Raw genomic sequence first — 21158 nt, forward strand, 5'->3', positions numbered from 1 at the left:
ACACGTGACCTGGAAAGTGACAACCTGTAAATGGTGGCAAGTGACAATCTGCAAATGGTGGCAAGTGACATGGAAAGTGACAATCTGCAAATGGTGGCAGGTGACGTGGAAATCTGCAAATGGTGGCAGGTGATGTGGTCAAGTGATAATCTACAAATGGTGGCAAGTGACGTGGATAGTGACAACCTGCAAATGGTGGCAAGTGACAATCTGCAAATGGTGGCAAGTGATTTGGCAAGTGACAATCTGCAAATGGTAGCAGGTGATGTGGCATTATGCAAATGGTGGCAGGTGACATGGCAAGTAACAATATGCAAATGGTGGCAAGTGAGGTGGCAAGTGACAATCTGCAAATTGTGGCAGGTGACGTGGCAAGTGACAATCAGCAATTGGTGGCAGGTGACATGGCAATCTGCAAATGGTGGCAGGTGATGTGGAAAGTGACACCCTGCAAATGGTGAGAAGTGACAATCTGAAAATGGTGGCAGGTGATGTGGCAAGTGGCAATCTGCAAATTGTGGCAGGTGACGTGGCAAGTGACAATCAGCAATTGGTGGCAGGTGACATGGCAATCTGCAAATGGTGGCAGGTGATGTGGAAAGTGACACCCTGCAAATGGTGAGAAGTGACAATCTGAAAATGGTGGCAGGTGATGTGGCAAGTGGCAATCTGCAAATGGTGGCAGGTGACGTGGCAATCTGAAAATGGTGGCAGGTGAAATGGCAATCTGAAAATGGTGGCAGGTGATGTGGCAAGTGACAATCCACATCTAGTGGCAGGTGACAGCAAGTTAAAAAGCTGCATCTGGTGACAGGCGACGGTGGAAAGTGACATGTTGCATCTGGTGGCAGGAGATGTGGCAAGTGACACACCCAGGGATCCTACTGATTCTGCATTATGGGGAGTTGAACCACTTAATAATGATATATTATAATGTAACAATAGAAACAATGCGCTTTGATCACCCTGACACTATATCAACCACAGTGCCATGATAATTGAAACACCAACACCAGCCTTTGCTCACGAAAAATTGCTTACCACTGGTGCCCCCCCGGTCTGCAAAAAGGTTGGTGTTTGAATATATAATATTTTTTTTAAATATTATTTTGGAATGCTTTGTAAGAATAATGGATGTTAAAGGGGTTGTAAAGGTAAACATTTTTTCACCTTAATGCATTCTAAACATCTGACAGTGCCGGCCCCCCCAGCCCCCCTCGTTTTACTTACCTGACCCCCTCGAAAGTCCAGCGCTTGCCTCTGACATCCTCTTCGGAGCTCAGCCTGGCCACTGATTGGCCGAGTGATACAGTGAGCGGCTATAGCCGCCGGCTGTATCACGGGAGCGCGCTCGCAAGTACTTCTCCCCATGCGAGGGAGCTCGCATGAACATGAGAAGTACTTGCAGAGGGTAGCCGAGACAGCCGCCGAGGGACCCCAGAAGAGCAGGTTCGGGGTCACTCTGTGCAAAACGAGCTGCACAGTGGAGGTAAGTATAACATGTTTGTTATTTAAAAAAAAATAAAAAATCCCTTTACAACCACTTTAAGTATAAATATTGTATCCAAGAATAGGAAAAGGGGGGGGGCAGGGGATTTTTTTACGGTACACTATATAAAGAAACAGAGATTTCTTAAAAAAGAATTCATAGCTTTAATATTGGAAATATGTTAAAATTATTTTGGAAAAACCAAAATAGCAAAAATATAATAACAAATACACTTTTTATACAAAAGATTACATGACACAAAGTATAGGGGATCCTGAAAATGTTAGTTGCTGAGAATGATCATGTGTCCTCCCGACATGTTTCGCGTTTTTGCTTCTTCAGGGGAGTATGCAACTAACATGAACATAAACACAAAAAAAGGTTTAAGAATACAGAAAATACATTTATGCCATACAATTGGATACACATGAATTTCAGAAAATTAAGTATGAAATTGGTCTCAATTCGCTCAGTCCAAGGAGGTACTATGCTTACCCAGGTATAATCATTCCCGGCATCGCAACCCACAAGCCAATAGATGGTGAAATAGGTGGCAAGAATTGGGTGACAGGATCAAATGCTAAAAACAACCCAGCCCCACGCAGGGCATAGATGGAGGTAGACAAGCGCTACAAAGATCAAAAACAAAATCCAGAGATAAGTACCAAGTTTACAAATCCAGCACAGGTATTGAAAAATGTTAATTTGTAACAAAAAGGGTAACTGATATCAATCCCTAAATTATAAGAGGGAATTGGGGCTAAAAAACAAGCCTCCATAGTAGAACATGAGATACTCATTATCAAAGGAATAAAACAATTGATTTTAATTACGCTTGATTGGTAGCTTGTAAAGAGTGGCTGCTGGGGGTATACTACCTATATACTGTTAAAGAAAGCGAAAGGAATAAAAATTATTTTTACCTGCAGTTAGAGTCAAAGATGGAAGAGTTAATTCCATATGATAATATTGGTGCAGTACAAATGCAACAGATTACAAAGAAAAAATCAATTGATTTAGTGTGGTATTTTGTAAATTACAGAGTGCAGCGGTATGCTGCCACTGCCAGGCTTGCTGAACCTACAAGCAAATAAAAAGAAGGATGAGTAGATATGGGTATAGAAAGATGAGAAACAGTGTTGTAACAGTATGAAGTTCAACTAAAAAAAGTATATTTACCAAAGGGAAAGTCAGCGTGGCGGTAGTATCTGTGCTGAACCTGCACTACAGATGAAGTGACAGCGCTGCCTTTTGTATCCCCCATCCATCGAGCCGGCGTCTGACGTCACCGGCTCGATGCGGACAGCCATAGGTGGAAGCAGTGAGCATGTGCAAAGCCTTCCAAGTCGGCATTTAAACTACCAACCCCATAATGCCTCAGTGCTGACACGAGGTTCATTTGGATACATGCTGATGGAGATAGGGCTATGCTAGCTCTCCGCCCTTAAAGGGGCGGGAAGACACAAGCCTGCATAGAGGGCAGATAAAACGACGATTGTCATGGCTTTTAACCCTTGAGGGGATTACATGCTCCCTTCCACCTCAAATCGGGAGCCGCCTGGGGATATGACCCAGCGGCGCCCTTGGGTGTCCATATGCCCTTGCATACTTGGAGCAAGGGAAGATAAAAAACAGAGGATCCGGTCCCAAATCACAAAATAGTAAGGCTTAGGAATGCGGTGTAGGGAAGGAGGGAAAAAGCAAAGCTCCTCAATGTGGGTGGGACTCATAGAGAGCAACAGAGATCCCCAAGTGTGCAAACCATGAAACCCACCTTGGGCCAAGCGTAGCGAGACATTAAACGGTATATGTTACCTGTACAACGTTAATAGTAATTAGAAATGACATTTTTTTGATGTACAGAGATATTTTTAAATATAACATAAACATATCAATAAAGAAAAATAAAAATAAAAATAAAAAAAAAAATAAAAAAATAATAAAAAACAAAAAGAAAACCAAATAAATTGGGGAGAGGGTAGGAGGAATGGAGGGAAGGGGGAAAGGATAAACAAAAAGGGGAAAAAGGGATATCACTTCTCTCTCTTCATGCCAGGCTCCACGGGGGCTCACAGCTGAGGTATGAGGGTTCATGAAACAGAAAACAGAGATTAGCTATAGAAAAGATCTGTAGCTTATATTTTCATTGAAACCAGGGTATTTTGTGGCTTTTAGGATAAAGATCCACTTGGCTTCAGTTTGTAAGAGAAGCTTGTCCACTGAGCCACCTCTTGAGTTTAGAGGTATATGGGCCAGGGCTGAAAATCGTATCCAGTTGGGGTCAAAGGCATGATGGGTGCCTATGTGCCTGCTTATGGCTGTAATAATTTTTTTATTGAGAATGGGTTTGATGTGGTCTTTTATGCGGATAGAAAATAGTCTTTTGGTTTTACCCACGTAAAATCCTCCACAACGGCATTGGGCCAAATACACAACGCCTGGAGTGGAGCATGTAACGTGGAATTTCGAAACAAACAGGTTGCCATTTGGCAGTCTGATCTTTCGAGAATTATATATATAAGGACACATGTCACATTGCCCGCATGAATAAGTGCCTGGATGTTTAGGTTTAGTTTCACCTGAGGAGTCCTGAAAGTGACTTCTAACTAAGCTGTCCTTGAGTGATTGAGGTCTCATATAGGTAATTGATGGTACATCGTTTATGTACTGATTAACAATGGAGTCGGCTTTTAGAAGAGGCCAGAACTTATTAATTATAGCACGGAAAGAATGATGTTGGTTAGAGTATTTGGTAATTATACGTACTTTATTATCAAAATTTTTTTGTTTATTAGAGAAGAGAAGGGAAGTCCTATCTTTATTTTTTACTCTATTATATGATTTTTTCAGAGATACATGACTGTATCCACGTGCTCTGAGTCTATTATATAAGTCATTGGCTGCAATCTTAAAGTCAGAGTCAGTACTGCAATTACGTTTGGCCCTTAAATACTGGCTATAAGGGATGCTCTTAAGGAGAGGTTTTGGATGAAAGCTTGTCGCATGCAAGACTGTATTGCCTGCAGTGGGCTTTCTGTATAAGGCAGAATATACATGTCCAGTGGCATCAATTTTAATGGTTAAGTCCAAAAATTCAATAGAGTTTTGACTGTAATTCAACGTAAACTTTAAATTGAATGGATTCACAGAAAGTAAATTGAAAAAGAGCAACAAATCTGATTCTGATCCAGACCAAAAAAATAAAATATCATCAATGTACCTGTACCAGGCTGTGATGTTACTTAGAAAAGGGACGAGGTCTTCACGTGCGAAGGTATCTTTTTCCCACCCCCCCAGGTACAGGTTGGCATACGATGGGGCACATTTAGTCCCCATCGCAACCCCCTGCACCTGGAGGTAGTGGGATTGGTTAAATTGAAATACGTTGTGCTTCAAAATAAAATCCAATAGCTTCATAACAAATTCGTTGTAAGCAAAGAAGTTTGAGCCTCTTTCTTGCAAATAGGAGCGTATTATTTGTAAACCTTTGGTATGTGGTATAGCGTTGTACAAACATTCCACGTCGATGGAAACCAACCAGGACTGTGCCGGTAGGCTGATACCCTCGAGTATCTTTAGAAGATCGATGGTATCCTTTACATAGGAAAAAAGGGAAATGACGTGCGGTGTAAGGTGTTTATCTACAAGGCTACTTGCATTTTCTGTCAAACTATCACAGCTGGAGATGATGGGACGTCCCGGAGGGTCAGTTAGAGATTTGTGCACCTTCGGAAGGGCATAGAAAGTAGCAACTTTCGGATCTTTAGAGTTTAGAAAGTTCCATGTGCCTTTGTCTATAGTACCTGATTTGTATGCATTAAAGATAATCAGACGATATTGTGTGTCAAAATGAGAGATTAAAGACACAGAAATTGGTCGATACCAATCAGAGTTTTGAAGAATCTTATTACACATAGTAAGATATTGTGAGGTATTCATAATTACGATGTTTCCACCTTTATCCGCAGGTTTTATGACTATATTAGGATTAGTTTTAAGTTGTTTTAATGCCGTCAATTGATTATGCGTTAGATTATGTTTCTTGGTCAATGGAAAATGCGTCTGTTCGATTGCCTGGCAAACTTGTTGGGTAAAAGCCCAAATATTTGGATTTGTATTTAAGAGTGGAAAGTTTGTTGACTTAGGTTTGAACATTTCTAAAGGAGGGAAAGAAACTGACTGTACCGATAAACCAGTGGAAGAGATAGTCATCTCATCATCAGGGGGTACTTGGCCCTCTTCCCATAAATCCATCAAATTGGAGAGGGCTTGTTGATCAGCACTATTTACCTCATTGGTGAGTTCCGATGTATTTATTTGTACAGTAGGTTGATTGGGCTTATGGAAAAAGGTTCTAAATATCAGTTTTCGTGCAAATAGATGTATATCCTTTATCAGAGAGAATTTGTCCGAGCTTGAATCAGGGCAGAAGGTCAGTCCTAGTTTCAGAACATCGAGTTCATGACTCGTGAGCACGTAAGACGATAAGTTAACTATAGATAATTCATTCCCTGAATTGGATTCTGGGTTAGTAGAAGGAGATTGGGTTAGGTATTGGGTGGTTGAGGGGGTTCTTTCCCTAAAAAAATAGGGGCGATTCGGAGGTCCGCCGGTAGGGGAGCACCACTAGGTGAAATGATGATGTCATTGGTGTTGGTGATGGGTAGGGATGATGTCAAAGGAGCTGATTTAGTGAAGGAAGACGTGAGAGTGGTAGACATAGAAGTGTTACTGGAGGTGGAGATGGACAAGGATGTGTTACTGGGGGTGGGAGTGATGAGAGGTGGGGGTGGTGGTGGGTGGTGAAACATCATTAGAGGACGAACAGGGACATGGTTGGAAATAGGATGAGTTCGAGGTGGTAAAGGGGTACTGAGGTGTTGGTTGGGTGCTGCCATAGCGGCGCCCTCCGAATCGCTTTTTCTCCTCTTTGGGAGTCTGTCTCCAGATAAGTCACGATAAATTGTGGAATGATTGGATGGAAAAGAAGTTGATGAAACACTCGATCTAGTTTCATCATCATTATAGTCCCTCCTGTTGGAGGGGCGTGATGCTCTAAAGAATTTATTTTTATTTTTTCCATCTGTTGGCCATTTGTATGCCGAACCATTCGAGTAGGAATTGCTATCACGTGTAAGTTTATTTTGTTTTAAGCGTATTATCTCTAAGGTATAATTCTCAATGTGTTTGGATAATTCAGATTCCTTACGTTTAAATTTGGGAGTGGAGGTTATTTTAGCATATTCATCGTACCATTTTTTAATGGAATTATCTATCAGGTCGATATCATGCGAGTATTGGATGGCTAATAAAGTCATCATTGCTATCGAACACGTTTGTAGGTTTTCTTCCCACTTTTGCTTGATGAGATTGTCAATTTTATTTAAATTGGGGAATATTTGTATTCTAAGGCCAAAAGGCACAATTTGTTGATCAATGTATTTGTGAAAGAACTTTCTGTGCCAAAAAATTCTAACCTTACGTTCCAAGAGGCGTTGCAAGTATTGCAGAGCTAGATCAAGATCCTTATCCGATGGTTCACTGTTCTTTTGGAGATCAGAAGCTTTGTTCATTAGGCCCTCCCAGGCCTCGCCGCTGAAAGCCGCCATGGACCCAGGGGAGAGAGAGAAGGAAACAAAGGGGAAAAGGGAAAGTTTGGGAGGAGAAGGGGGAAAGGGGAAATACAATTTTATTAATTAATAAAAATAAATACAAAAAATACCGAGGAACAAAGAAAATTTTTTTATCATCATTACAGAGAGTTGCCGTGTCACAGGGAGGTGGGCCTAAGGACAAAAAGCGTATTAAAACGCATAAGTACAATAGAAATAAGTTGGTCCACACTATCCCAGAGACACATTACTGTTAAAGGTACCTCATCCCCTAATAATTCTATAAATATTGTATCCAAGAATAGGAAAAGGGGGGGGGCAGGGGATTTTTTTACGGTACACTATATAAAGAAACAGAGATTTCTTAAAAAAGAATTCATAGCTTTAATATTGGAAATATGTTAAAATTATTTTGGAAAAACCAAAATAGCAAAAATATAATAACAAATACACTTTTTATACAAAAGATTACATGACACAAAGTATAGGGGATCCTGAAAATGTTAGTTGCTGAGAATGATCATGTGTCCTCCCGACATGTTTCGCGTTTTTGCTTCTTCAGGGGAGTATGCAACTAACATGAACATAAACACAAAAAAAGGTTTAAGAATACAGAAAATACATTTATGCCATACAATTGGATACACATGAATTTCAGAAAATTAAGTATGAAATTGGTCTCAATTCGCTCAGTCCAAGGAGGTACTATGCTTACCCAGGTATAATCATTCCCGGCATCGCAACCCACAAGCCAATAGATGGTGAAATAGGTGGCAAGAATTGGGTGACAGGATCAAATGCTAAAAACAACCCAGCCCCACGCAGGGCATAGATGGAGGTAGACAAGCGCTACAAAGATCAAAAACAAAATCCAGAGATAAGTACCAAGTTTACAAATCCAGCACAGGTATTGAAAAATGTTAATTTGTAACAAAAAGGGTAACTGATATCAATCCCTAAATTATAAGAGGGAATTGGGGCTAAAAAACAAGCCTCCATAGTAGAACATGAGATACTCATTATCAAAGGAATAAAACAATTGATTTTAATTACGCTTGATTGGTAGCTTGTAAAGAGTGGCTGCTGGGGGTATACTACCTATATACTGTTAAAGAAAGCGAAAGGAATAAAAATTATTTTTACCTGCAGTTAGAGTCAAAGATGGAAGAGTTAATTCCATATGATAATATTGGTGCAGTACAAATGCAACAGATTACAAAGAAAAAATCAATTGATTTAGTGTGGTATTTTGTAAATTACAGAGTGCAGCGGTATGCTGCCACTGCCAGGCTTGCTGAACCTACAAGCAAATAAAAAGAAGGATGAGTAGATATGGGTATAGAAAGATGAGAAACAGTGTTGTAACAGTATGAAGTTCAACTAAAAAAAGTATATTTACCAAAGGGAAAGTCAGCGTGGCGGTAGTATCTGTGCTGAACCTGCACTACAGATGAAGTGACAGCGCTGCCTTTTGTATCCCCCATCCATCGAGCCGGCGTCTGACGTCACCGGCTCGATGCGGACAGCCATAGGTGGAAGCAGTGAGCATGTGCAAAGCCTTCCAAGTCGGCATTTAAACTACCAACCCCATAATGCCTCAGTGCTGACACGAGGTTCATTTGGATACATGCTGATGGAGATAGGGCTATGCTAGCTCTCCGCCCTTAAAGGGGCGGGAAGACACAAGCCTGCATAGAGGGCAGATAAAACGACGATTGTCATGGCTTTTAACCCTTGAGGGGATTACATGCTCCCTTCCACCTCAAATCGGGAGCCGCCTGGGGATATGACCCAGCGGCGCCCTTGGGTGTCCATATGCCCTTGCATACTTGGAGCAAGGGAAGATAAAAAACAGAGGATCCGGTCCCAAATCACAAAATAGTAAGGCTTAGGAATGCGGTGTAGGGAAGGAGGGAAAAAGCAAAGCTCCTCAATGTGGGTGGGACTCATAGAGAGCAACAGAGATCCCCAAGTGTGCAAACCATGAAACCCACCTTGGGCCAAGCGTAGCGAGACATTAAACGGTATATGTTACCTGTACAACGTTAATAGTAATTAGAAATGACATTTTTTTGATGTACAGAGATATTTTTAAATATAACATAAACATATCAATAAAGAAAAATAAAAATAAAAATAAAAAAAAAAATAAAAAAATAATAAAAAACAAAAAGAAAACCAAATAAATTGGGGAGAGGGTAGGAGGAATGGAGGGAAGGGGGAAAGGATAAACAAAAAGGGGAAAAAGGGATATCACTTCTCTCTCTTCATGCCAGGCTCCACGGGGGCTCACAGCTGAGGTATGAGGGTTCATGAAACAGAAAACAGAGATTAGCTATAGAAAAGATCTGTAGCTTATATTTTCATTGAAACCAGGGTATTTTGTGGCTTTTAGGATAAAGATCCACTTGGCTTCAGTTTGTAAGAGAAGCTTGTCCACTGAGCCACCTCTTGAGTTTAGAGGTATATGGGCCAGGGCTGAAAATCGTATCCAGTTGGGGTCAAAGGCATGATGGGTGCCTATGTGCCTGCTTATGGCTGTAATAATTTTTTTATTGAGAATGGGTTTGATGTGGTCTTTTATGCGGATAGAAAATAGTCTTTTGGTTTTACCCACGTAAAATCCTCCACAACGGCATTGGGCCAAATACACAACGCCTGGAGTGGAGCATGTAACGTGGAATTTCGAAACAAACAGGTTGCCATTTGGCAGTCTGATCTTTCGAGAATTATATATATAAGGACACATGTCACATTGCCCGCATGAATAAGTGCCTGGATGTTTAGGTTTAGTTTCACCTGAGGAGTCCTGAAAGTGACTTCTAACTAAGCTGTCCTTGAGTGATTGAGGTCTCATATAGGTAATTGATGGTACATCGTTTATGTACTGATTAACAATGGAGTCGGCTTTTAGAAGAGGCCAGAACTTATTAATTATAGCACGGAAAGAATGATGTTGGTTAGAGTATTTGGTAATTATACGTACTTTATTATCAAAATTTTTTTGTTTATTAGAGAAGAGAAGGGAAGTCCTATCTTTATTTTTTACTCTATTATATGATTTTTTCAGAGATACATGACTGTATCCACGTGCTCTGAGTCTATTATATAAGTCATTGGCTGCAATCTTAAAGTCAGAGTCAGTACTGCAATTACGTTTGGCCCTTAAATACTGGCTATAAGGGATGCTCTTAAGGAGAGGTTTTGGATGAAAGCTTGTCGCATGCAAGACTGTATTGCCTGCAGTGGGCTTTCTGTATAAGGCAGAATATACATGTCCAGTGGCATCAATTTTAATGGTTAAGTCCAAAAATTCAATAGAGTTTTGACTGTAATTCAACGTAAACTTTAAATTGAATGGATTCACAGAAAGTAAATTGAAAAAGAGCAACAAATCTGATTCTGATCCAGACCAAAAAAATAAAATATCATCAATGTACCTGTACCAGGCTGTGATGTTACTTAGAAAAGGGACGAGGTCTTCACGTGCGAAGGTATCTTTTTCCCACCCCCCCAGGTACAGGTTGGCATACGATGGGGCACATTTAGTCCCCATCGCAACCCCCTGCACCTGGAGGTAGTGGGATTGGTTAAATTGAAATACGTTGTGCTTCAAAATAAAATCCAATAGCTTCATAACAAATTCGTTGTAAGCAAAGAAGTTTGAGCCTCTTTCTTGCAAATAGGAGCGTATTATTTGTAAACCTTTGGTATGTGGTATAGCGTTGTACAAACATTCCACGTCGATGGAAACCAACCAGGACTGTGCCGGTAGGCTGATACCCTCGAGTATCTTTAGAAGATCGATGGTATCCTTTACATAGGAAAAAAGGGAAATGACGTGCGGTGTAAGGTGTTTATCTACAAGGCTACTTGCATTTTCTGTCAAACTATCACAGCTGGAGATGATGGGACGTCCCGGAGGGTCAGTTAGAGATTTGTGCACCTTCGGAAGGGCATAGAAAGTAGCAACTTTCGGATCTTTAGAGTTTAGAAAGTTCCATGTGCCTTTGTCTATAGTACCTGATTTGTATGCATTAAAGATAATCAGACGATATTGTGTGTCAAAATGAGAGATTAAAGACACAGAAATTGGTCGATACCAATCAGAGTTTTGAAGAATCTTATTACACATAGTAAGATATTGTGAGGTATTCATAATTACGATGTTTCCACCTTTATCCGCAGGTTTTATGACTATATTAGGATTAGTTTTAAGTTGTTTTAATGCCGTCAATTGATTATGCGTTAGATTATGTTTCTTGGTCAATGGAAAATGCGTCTGTTCGATTGCCTGGCAAACTTGTTGGGTAAAAGCCCAAATATTTGGATTTGTATTTAAGAGTGGAAAGTTTGTTGACTTAGGTTTGAACATTTCTAAAGGAGGGAAAGAAACTGACTGTACCGATAAACCAGTGGAAGAGATAGTCATCTCATCATCAGGGGGTACTTGGCCCTCTTCCCATAAATCCATCAAATTGGAGAGGGCTTGTTGATCAGCACTATTTACCTCATTGGTGAGTTCCGATGTATTTATTTGTACAGTAGGTTGATTGGGCTTATGGAAAAAGGTTCTAAATATCAGTTTTCGTGCAAATAGATGTATATCCTTTATCAGAGAGAATTTGTCCGAGCTTGAATCAGGGCAGAAGGTCAGTCCTAGTTTCAGAACATCGAGTTCATGACTCGTGAGCACGTAAGACGATAAGTTAACTATAGATAATTCATTCCCTGAATTGGATTCTGTACCCCTTTACCACCTCGAACTCATCCTATTTCCAACCATGTCCCTGTTCGTCCTCTAATGATGTTTCACCACCCACCACCACCCCCACCTCTCATCACTCCCACCCCCAGTAACACATCCTTGTCCATCTCCACCTCCAGTAACACTTCTATGTCTACCACTCTCACGTCTTCCTTCACTAAATCAGCTCCTTTGACATCATCCCTACCCATCACCAACACCAATGACATCATCATTTCACCTAGTGGTGCTCCCCTACCGGCGGACCTCCGAATCGCCCCTATTTTTTTAGGGAAAGAACCCCCTCAACCACCCAATACCTAACCCAATCTCCTTCTACTAACCCAGAATCCAATTCAGGGAATGAATTATCTATAGTTAACTTATCGTCTTACGTGCTCACGAGTCATGAACTCGATGTTCTGAAACTAGGACTGACCTTCTGCCCTGATTCAAGCTCGGACAAATTCTCTCTGATAAAGGATATACATCTATTTGCACGAAAACTGATATTTAGAACCTTTTTCCATAAGCCCAATCAACCTACTGTACAAATAAATACATCGGAACTCACCAATGAGGTAAATAGTGCTGATCAACAAGCCCTCTCCAATTTGATGGATTTATGGGAAGAGGGCCAAGTACCCCCTGATGATGAGATGACTATCTCTTCCACTGGTTTATCGGTACAGTCAGTTTCTTTCCCTCCTTTAGAAATGTTCAAACCTAAGTCAACAAACTTTCCACTCTTAAATACAAATCCAAATATTTGGGCTTTTACCCAACAAGTTTGCCAGGCAATCGAACAGACGCATTTTCCATTGACCAAGAAACATAATCTAACGCATAATCAATTGACGGCATTAAAACAACTTAAAACTAATCCTAATATAGTCATAAAACCTGCGGATAAAGGTGGAAACATCGTAATTATGAATACCTCACAATATCTTACTATGTGTAATAAGATTCTTCAAAACTCTGATTGGTATCGACCAATTTCTGTGTCTTTAATCTCTCATTTTGACACACAATATCGTCTGATTATCTTTAATGCATACAAATCAGGTACTATAGACAAAGGCACATGGAACTTTCTAAACTCTAAAGATCCGAAAGTTGCTACTTTCTATGCCCTTCCGAAGGTGCACAAATCTCTAACTGACCCTCCGGGACGTCCCATCATCTCCAGCTGTGATAGTTTGACAGAAAATGCAAGTAGCCTTGTAGATAAACACCTTACACCGCACGTCATTTCCCTTTTTTCCTATGTAAAGGATACCATCGATCTTCTAAAGATACTCGAGGGTATCAGCCTACCGGCACAGTCCTGGTTGGTTTCCATCGACGTGGAATGTTTGTACAACGCTATACCACATACCAAAGGTTTACAAATAATACGCTCCTATTTGCAAGAAAGAGGCTCAAACTTCTTTGCTTACAACGAATTTGTTATGAAGCTATTGGATTTTATTTTGAAGCACAACGTATTTCAATTTAACCAATCCCACTACCTCCAGGTGCAGGGGGTTGCGATGGGGACTAAATGTGCCCCATCGTATGCCAACCTGTACCTGGGGGGGTGGGAAAAAGATACCTTCGCACGTGAAGACCTCGTCCCTTTTCTAAGTAACATCACAGCCTGGTACAGGTACATTGATGATATTTTATTTTTTTGGTCTGGATCAGAATCAGATTTGTTGCTCTTTTTCAATTTACTTTCTGTGAATCCATTCAATTTAAAGTTTACGTTGAATTACAGTCAAAACTCTATTGAATTTTTGGACTTAACCATTAAAATTGATGCCACTGGACATGTATATTCTGCCTTATACAGAAAGCCCACTGCAGGCAATACAGTCTTGCATGCGACAAGCTTTCATCCAAAACCTCTCCTTAAGAGCATCCCTTATAGCCAGTATTTAAGGGCCAAACGTAATTGCAGTACTGACTCTGACTTTAAGATTGCAGCCAATGACTTATATAATAGACTCAGAGCACGTGGATACAGTCATGTATCTCTGAAAAAATCATATAATAGAGTAAAAAATAAAGATAGGACTTCCCTTCTCTTCTCTAATAAACAAAAAAATTTTGATAATAAAGTACGTATAATTACCAAATACTCTAACCAACATCATTCTTTCCGTGCTATAATTAATAAGTTCTGGCCTCTTCTAAAAGCCGACTCCATTGTTAATCAGTACATAAACGATGTACCATCAATTACCTATATGAGACCTCAATCACTCAAGGACAGCTTAGTTAGAAGTCACTTTCAGGACTCCTCAGGTGAAACTAAACCTAAACATCCAGGCACTTATTCATGCGGGCAATGTGACATGTGTCCTTATATATATAATTCTCGAAAGATCAGACTGCCAAATGGCAACCTGTTTGTTTCGAAATTCCACGTTACATGCTCCACTCCAGGCGTTGTGTATTTGGCCCAATGCCGTTGTGGAGGATTTTACGTGGGTAAAACCAAAAGACTATTTTCTATCCGCATAAAAGACCACATCAAACCCATTCTCAATAAAAAAATTATTACAGCCATAAGCAGGCACATAGGCACCCATCATGCCTTTGACCCCAACTGGATACGATTTTCAGCCCTGGCCCATATACCTCTAAACTCAAGAGGTGGCTCAGTGGACAAGCTTCTCTTACAAACTGAAGCCAAGTGGATCTTTATCCTAAAAGCCACAAAATACCCTGGTTTCAATGAAAATATAAGCTACAGATCTTTTCTATAGCTAATCTCTGTTTTCTGTTTCATGAACCCTCATACCTCAGCTGTGAGCCCCCGTGGAGCCTGGCATGAAGAGAGAGAAGTGATATCCCTTTTTCCCCTTTTTGTTTATCCTTTCCCCCTTCCCTCCATTCCTCCTACCCTCTCCCCAATTTATTTGGTTTTCTTTTTGTTTTTTATTATTTTTTTATTTTTTTTTTATTTTTATTTTTATTTTTCTTTATTGATATGTTTATGTTATATTTAAAAATATCTCTGTACATCAAAAAAATGTCATTTCTAATTACTATTAACGTTGTACAGGTAACATATACCGTTTAATGTCTCGCTACGCTTGGCCCAAGGTGGGTTTCATGGTTTGCACACTTGGGGATCTCTGTTGCTCTCTATGAGTCCCACCCACATTGAGGAGCTTTGCTTTTTCCCTCCTTCCCTACACCGCATTCCTAAGCCTTACTATTTTGTGATTTGGGACCGGATCCTCTGTTTTTTATCTTCCCTTGCTCCAAGTATGCAAGGGCATATGGACACCCAAGGGCGCCGCTGGGTCATATCCCCAGGCGGCTCCCGATTTGAGGTGGAAGGGAGCATGTAATCCCCTCAAGGGTTAAAAGCCATGACAATCGTCGTTTTATCTGCCCTCTATGCAGGCTTGTGTCTTCCCGCCCCTTTAAGGGCGGAGAGCTAGCATAGCCCTATCTCCATCAGCATGTATCCAAATGAACCTCGTGTCAGCACTGAGGCATTATGGGGTTGGTAGTTTAAATGCCGACTTGGAAGGCTTTGCACATGCTCACTGCTTCCACCTATGGCTGTCCGCATCGAGCCGGTGACGTCAGACGCCGGCTCGATGGATGGGGGATACAAAAGGCAGCGCTGTCACTTCATCTGTAGTGCAGGTTCAGCACAGATACTACCGCCACGCTGACTTTCCCTTTGGTAAATATACTTTTTTTAGTTGAACTTCATACTGTTACAACACTGTTTCTCATCTTTCTATACCCATATCTACTCATCCTTCTTTTTATTTGCTTGTAGGTTCAGCAAGCCTGGCAGTGGCAGCATACCGCTGCACTCTGTAATTTACAAAATACCACACTAAATCAATTGATTTTTTCTTTGTAATCTGTTGCATTTGTACTGCACCAATATTATCATATGGAATTAACTCTTCCATCTTTGACTCTAACTGCAGGTAAAAATAATTTTTATTCCTTTCGCTTTCTTTAACAGTATATAGGTAGTATACCCCCAGCAGCCACTCTTTACAAGCTACCAATCAAGCGTAATTAAAATCAATTGTTTTATTCCTTTGATAATGAGTATCTCATGTTCTACTATGGAGGCTTGTTTTTTAGCCCCAATTCCCTCTTATAATTTAGGGATTGATATCAGTTACCCTTTTTGTTACAAATTAACATTTTTCAATACCTGTGCTGGATTTGTAAACTTGGTACTTATCTCTGGATTTTGTTTTTGATCTTTGTAGCGCTTGTCTACCTCCATCTATGCCCTGCGTGGGGCTGGGTTGTTTTTAGCATTTGATCCTGTCACCCAATTCTTGCCACCTATTTCACCATCTATTGGCTTGTGGGTTGCGATGCCGGGAATGATTATACCTGGGTAAGCATAGTACCTCCTTGGACTGAGCGAATTGAGACCAATTTCATACTTAATTTTCTGAAATTCATGTGTATCCAATTGTATGGCATAAATGTATTTTCTGTATTCTTAAACCTTTTTTTGTGTTTATGTTCATGTTAGTTGCATACTCCCCTGAAGAAGCAAAAACGCGAAACATGTCGGGAGGACACATGATCATTCTCAGCAACTAACATTTTCAGGATCCCCTATACTTTGTGTCATGTAATCTTTTGTATAAAAAGTGTATTTGTTATTATATTTTTGCTATTTTGGTTTTTCCAAAATAATTTTAACATATTTCCAATATTAAAGCTATGAATTCTTTTTTAAGAAATCTCTGTTTCTTTATATAGTGTACCGTAAAAAAATCCCCTGCCCCCCCCCTTTTCCTATTCTTGGATACAATATTTATAGAATTATTAGGGGATGAGGTACCTTTAACAGTAATGTGTCTCTGGGATAGTGTGGACCAACTTATTTCCACTTTAAGTATGTTTCTATAATCTTGCAGATAGAAATGTGGGTTGGTGGATGAGTAGTTGTACTATGAAATGTTACCTATGATACACTGAAAGTAAAGCTGTGTCCAGTCCACTCTTAAGTTTAAACACATTTTAGATTGTAAGCTCCTATGAGCAGGGCCATTAAAACCCAATTGCTAACTGTTTTGCTAAATGTAGCACCATGTATTCTGTAGAATTTTTATTTTTTTTAAACTAGTACATGAATATACATAATTTTGTTTCTGCTGGCAAAAGAAAAGTACATTATTAATTGTTTGTTGTGGTTTTTAATTTTTTTTCTTCTTTTTAATTAGTTTTGGGGGTGGTGGTTTTGGGGAAGTGCAATATCTTTCTTTTATATCTCATAATTTCTGTATGTATTTGTGCACCAAAAAAACTAATCTCTTCAGCACACCTGCAAGTGAATGATAAAGGAATCTTTACATATAACAGCTGTGGAGAATTGCGGGTAATGATGAATTCAGCTGGTGGATAGACAGTGTTGTACGTGTCAGCCCTGGTTCACATTGGTGCGATTTGACATGTAAAGTTGGCAGCAATTGCACTGTTCTAATTGGTGCGGTGCCACAATTTCCAAAAGTAGTTTCTGTACTACTTTTTGGCGACTTCAGGGTGTGATTTTTATTGGCATCAGTAGTCTCTGAAATCCCCCCCCGTAGTAAGGACTGACATACGGCAATGAAATTGTGTGAGTTCAGCTGAACTTGCACGATTTCCTCCCGCTGCCAGGGTTTCAAACTGGGCCTTTGTCTTTGTAGTTCACCTGCTGCTATCCCAGGGACACTATTTCTTATCGAACTCCGTTAAGTTTACCTTCAAATATCATGTGTAGAAATACAGATTTGCATATCTGCAAATAAACGAAAAGAAAAACATTCTAATCGTGGTTGCGATCAAATAATCCCAGCTGCGATCAAAAGAGTGTGGTTTCACCTTCTGACCCGGAAATAAGTCATTGTAATAACCTGGACGTTCCTGTGCTGGTCAGGATCTCCACCTAGGTGGACATGACGAGGTTCCTTGTTAGCAAAGAGGAGGTGCTGCTCATTTCCCGGGTAAGCATAGGATATGTACTTGTGCTTACTCAATGTGGATGTGGTAGTTAGATTTGGTGTGGGTGGGGTTTATTAATTTGTTTTACATCACCACACATTTGCTTCTGGCCGAAGTGCACACATCACTTCCTACATTTGTTCTACTGATGTAAATCAGTAAGGACTATGTAAATATAAATGAGAGCTCCTTTCTATCAACATATATATGACTTGTTTTACAGCTGGGTGATTTTTCTAGCAAATTTGGACCTCCGAGTTGTATGACAAGTTGTACCCCATGATTCTCAATGATAACCATTCATATCTGTGCTACTTCAAGTTGCAACAACTTCAAAGTAGTCCCTGTACTACTTTGGTGTGACTTTCATGTGACTTGAGGTACATAGGGCGCAATATTACGCAGGCATTCCAAAAAGTTGGGGCCAAGTTGAAGCAGCAAAGTGGCAGCAAAATAGTGTGTCTTTCAGGTCACAGTAGTGTGAAGGGGATTCATGAAAATACCTTTGAATTAGTCATTATTCTCACTTGTGCATCCTGCAAGTGGGTCAGATTCATCCCTGCACTACTTTGGTTTGACTTTGATGCGACTTGATGTCCATATACCGCAAGATTACACAGGTATTGGTTGCACAAGTGCAAATGGGGCCTAATTCAAAGGTGTTATCAATGAATTTCATTAGGTTCCTTTCATACCTGGCTGACTTTTCATACAACTTGAGGTCCATAAGGCTCCTTTCACACTTGTGTGACCTGAAAGTCCTGCAATTTTGCAGCAAATTTGATGTGATTTGAAACAATGCCAGTATAATCTTGAGGTCTATCCAGGAGTCGCAGGACAAGTCACACAAGTGTGAAAGGGGCCTTATGGCCGGTTCACACTGCTGTGCTGTCCGACATCGGATGTGATTTGCCCCGCACTGCAAATCACATGCGATGTCTGTGTGATGCAAACTCAGCCATACAGATTGTATGGTTGAATTTGTATCGCATTTGGACCAAACTCACACAGGACCCTTTTTTTGGTCCACAGTAGAATCGGATCGCATTGGGTGTTGTCTGAATTTGCAGTTCGCTCTGTGATATGCAAACTGATTTGGGGGTGTCATTAGCTTTCTACTGACACTCCCAGCAGTTCGCATATGGCAGTTTGAACTGCCTGAGAGTTGTAATGCGATGCTGGAACCCGCACTAGATTCGCAGGTTTCCCGCATCGCTCCAGTGTGAGCTGGCCCTGACCCTAGGTTCACACCCATGCATTTTTTTGTGCGTTTTGCAGTTTGCAGAAACACTCTACAGTCCATTTTACATGGTTTCCTATAGTACTAGTTCACATCTATGCGTTTTGTGGCCAAGGTGTTTTTGGAACTGGTCGGGAACTTTTTTGTGCTATTTGTGGGTAATAGATTTCAATGGAAATGCACCAGAAACGCAACTGTTGCCTTTGTAATGCGATTTTTGATGAGTTTTGCAGTTCTTATTTTAACACTGTCAGGGAGCCAGCCGCCGCGTCCTTAACATTCAATGAGTCATCAGTTGTCAGTGGCTTCCCCACTGAAAGTTTAAGAAAAATGCCAGCCAAAAAAACTGCATGGGGCTCCCCCCAGGTCTATACCAGGCTCTTTGGGTCTAGTATGGACCCCCAAAATCCACACCAGACCCTTATCTGAGCACACAACCTGGCAGGCCGCAGGAAAAGGGGGGGACAAGAGAGCGCCCCCTTCTGGACCATACCAGACCACGTGGGGAGGGTGCTTTGGGGTCCCCCCCAAAACACCTTGTTCCCATGTTGATGGGGACAAGGGCCTCATCCCCACAACCCTTGCCCGGTGGTTGTGGGGGTCTGCAGATGGGGGCTTATCGGGATCTGGAAGCCCCCTTAAAAAGGGGCCCACAGATCCTGCCCCCCCGTGTGACTGGGTATTGGGTTCATTGCACCCCTACCCATTCACCTAAAAAGAAGCAGAGAAATGTGACAAAAGACAATAGCCAGTTTTTGACAATTCCTTTATTAAAAATGTCTTCTTCTTTCCCCCGCTTCTTAATCCATCTTCTTCCTTTGGTCTTCTTCTTCCTCCAGCTGCTTCTTCACCTGCTTCTTCCACCATCTCCCTCCGCTTCTTCCTCCAGTCTTCTCCATCTTCCTCTGGCTTCTTTTTCACCTGCCTCGTCCTCCGGTCTTTCTCCTCCATCACTCCCACCGCTGAACATGATAAACAACGACCCTCCAACACTGCTGCCAGCTGAACTGTCTGCTTCCATAGCGCACATTTCATATATAACTATGGGGCATGGCCTCCAGATGACGTCAGCTGTAGACCCCGCTCCTTGTGACATTACTGACCCATCATGCCCCGGGCGGTGAAGTCACAAGGGGAGGGGTTTCGGAGTGACATCATGCGCCCCATCGCAGCATCGGAGGAGGTTTCTTTTTTGAATGTTCAGTGGGGGCAGCAGAGGAGAAAGACCGGTGGATGAAACAGTGGGAAAAGAAGAAGCCAGGGGAAGATGGAGAAGAACGGAGGAAGATGGAGGAAGAAGCAGGGGAAGAAGCTGCTGGAGGAAATTGTGAAAAACCGGCTATTGTCTTTTGCCACATTTCACTGCATTTTTTAGGTGAATGGGTAGGGATACAATGTACCCGATAACCATCCATATAGGGGGGGGGGGGGGGATGGTGGGATCACTTGTCCCGTAGCCAAATCAAGAAGTGAAGGAATTCTTGATTGTCTCCATTCCTTCCCCTATTACTGTTCTGGGTACAATTTAAAATTTTGGATTTTCTTTCAGTGATAACAGAAAACAGGACAAATAGAGAAGGTGAATCTCACTAATGAAAGCACTAAAAACCTGGCAGATGTTCTAATACCTCTCCACTCTATCCAAAACTAAACAAAACCTTTGCCTTTTGTTATACATTAACTTATGAGCAACTCCAGTATAAAATGTCTTGTTTAATAATGCTAAACTAAAACCTATTACTTGTGTTAGACATTATTTACAAAAGTATACATGTCCCTTGAGCCTCCCATTGTGCAAGATGCCGGATTGGCATGTCTGAAGTTCACAATAAGGAGTTTTTAATTAGAACATAAAAGACCCACAAATGCTGGCATTGTAAGCAAAAAACAAAACATGGGGACTTGTAAGGAAATAAAGTTTCTTGTTATTGTTGCAAATACAATTAGCAGCAGAGAGAATGGGTGCAGCTTACTGAAGCAGAATGAGGCAGCTTCCTTGGTATATGGGAAGCCAGCCCTTGGAAAGATATACTGTGAATGCAAGCAGCTGATTAGCAATGCTATTCTAAGAAGGGTTTGCTTATCATTATGTTTGTT

The 21158-nt window shown here is 41.0% G+C and overlaps 3 long non-coding RNA genes across 3 annotated transcripts; 1 reads left to right on the forward strand and 2 right to left on the reverse strand.

Moving 5' to 3' along the window:
* Positions 1-1639: 1639 nt before the first annotated feature.
* LOC143984373 (uncharacterized) lies at positions 1640-3276 on the reverse strand. The gene is made up of 4 exons (XR_013274814.1): positions 2669-3276; positions 2413-2569; positions 1985-2118; positions 1640-1843 (listed from the first exon to the last, which is right to left on the reverse strand). It is a non-coding gene; the product is annotated as an uncharacterized LOC143984373 (long non-coding RNA).
* A 4195-nt stretch (positions 3277-7471) lies between these two features.
* LOC143984374 (uncharacterized) lies at positions 7472-9108 on the reverse strand. The gene is made up of 4 exons (XR_013274815.1): positions 8501-9108; positions 8245-8401; positions 7817-7950; positions 7472-7675 (listed from the first exon to the last, which is right to left on the reverse strand). It is a non-coding gene; the product is annotated as an uncharacterized LOC143984374 (long non-coding RNA).
* Positions 9109-14931: 5823 nt separating this feature from the next.
* LOC143984375 (uncharacterized) lies at positions 14932-16568 on the forward strand. Its single transcript, XR_013274816.1, has 4 exons — positions 14932-15539; positions 15639-15795; positions 16090-16223; positions 16365-16568. It is a non-coding gene; the product is annotated as an uncharacterized LOC143984375 (long non-coding RNA).
* Positions 16569-21158: the final 4590 nt, after the last annotated feature.

Source organism: Lithobates pipiens, unplaced genomic scaffold (assembly GCF_037356315.1).
Source record: "Lithobates pipiens isolate NorthernLeopardFrog02 unplaced genomic scaffold, aLitPip1_a1.2 Scaffold_16, whole genome shotgun sequence".
Classification (NCBI taxonomy): domain Eukaryota; kingdom Metazoa; phylum Chordata; class Amphibia; order Anura; family Ranidae; genus Lithobates; species Lithobates pipiens.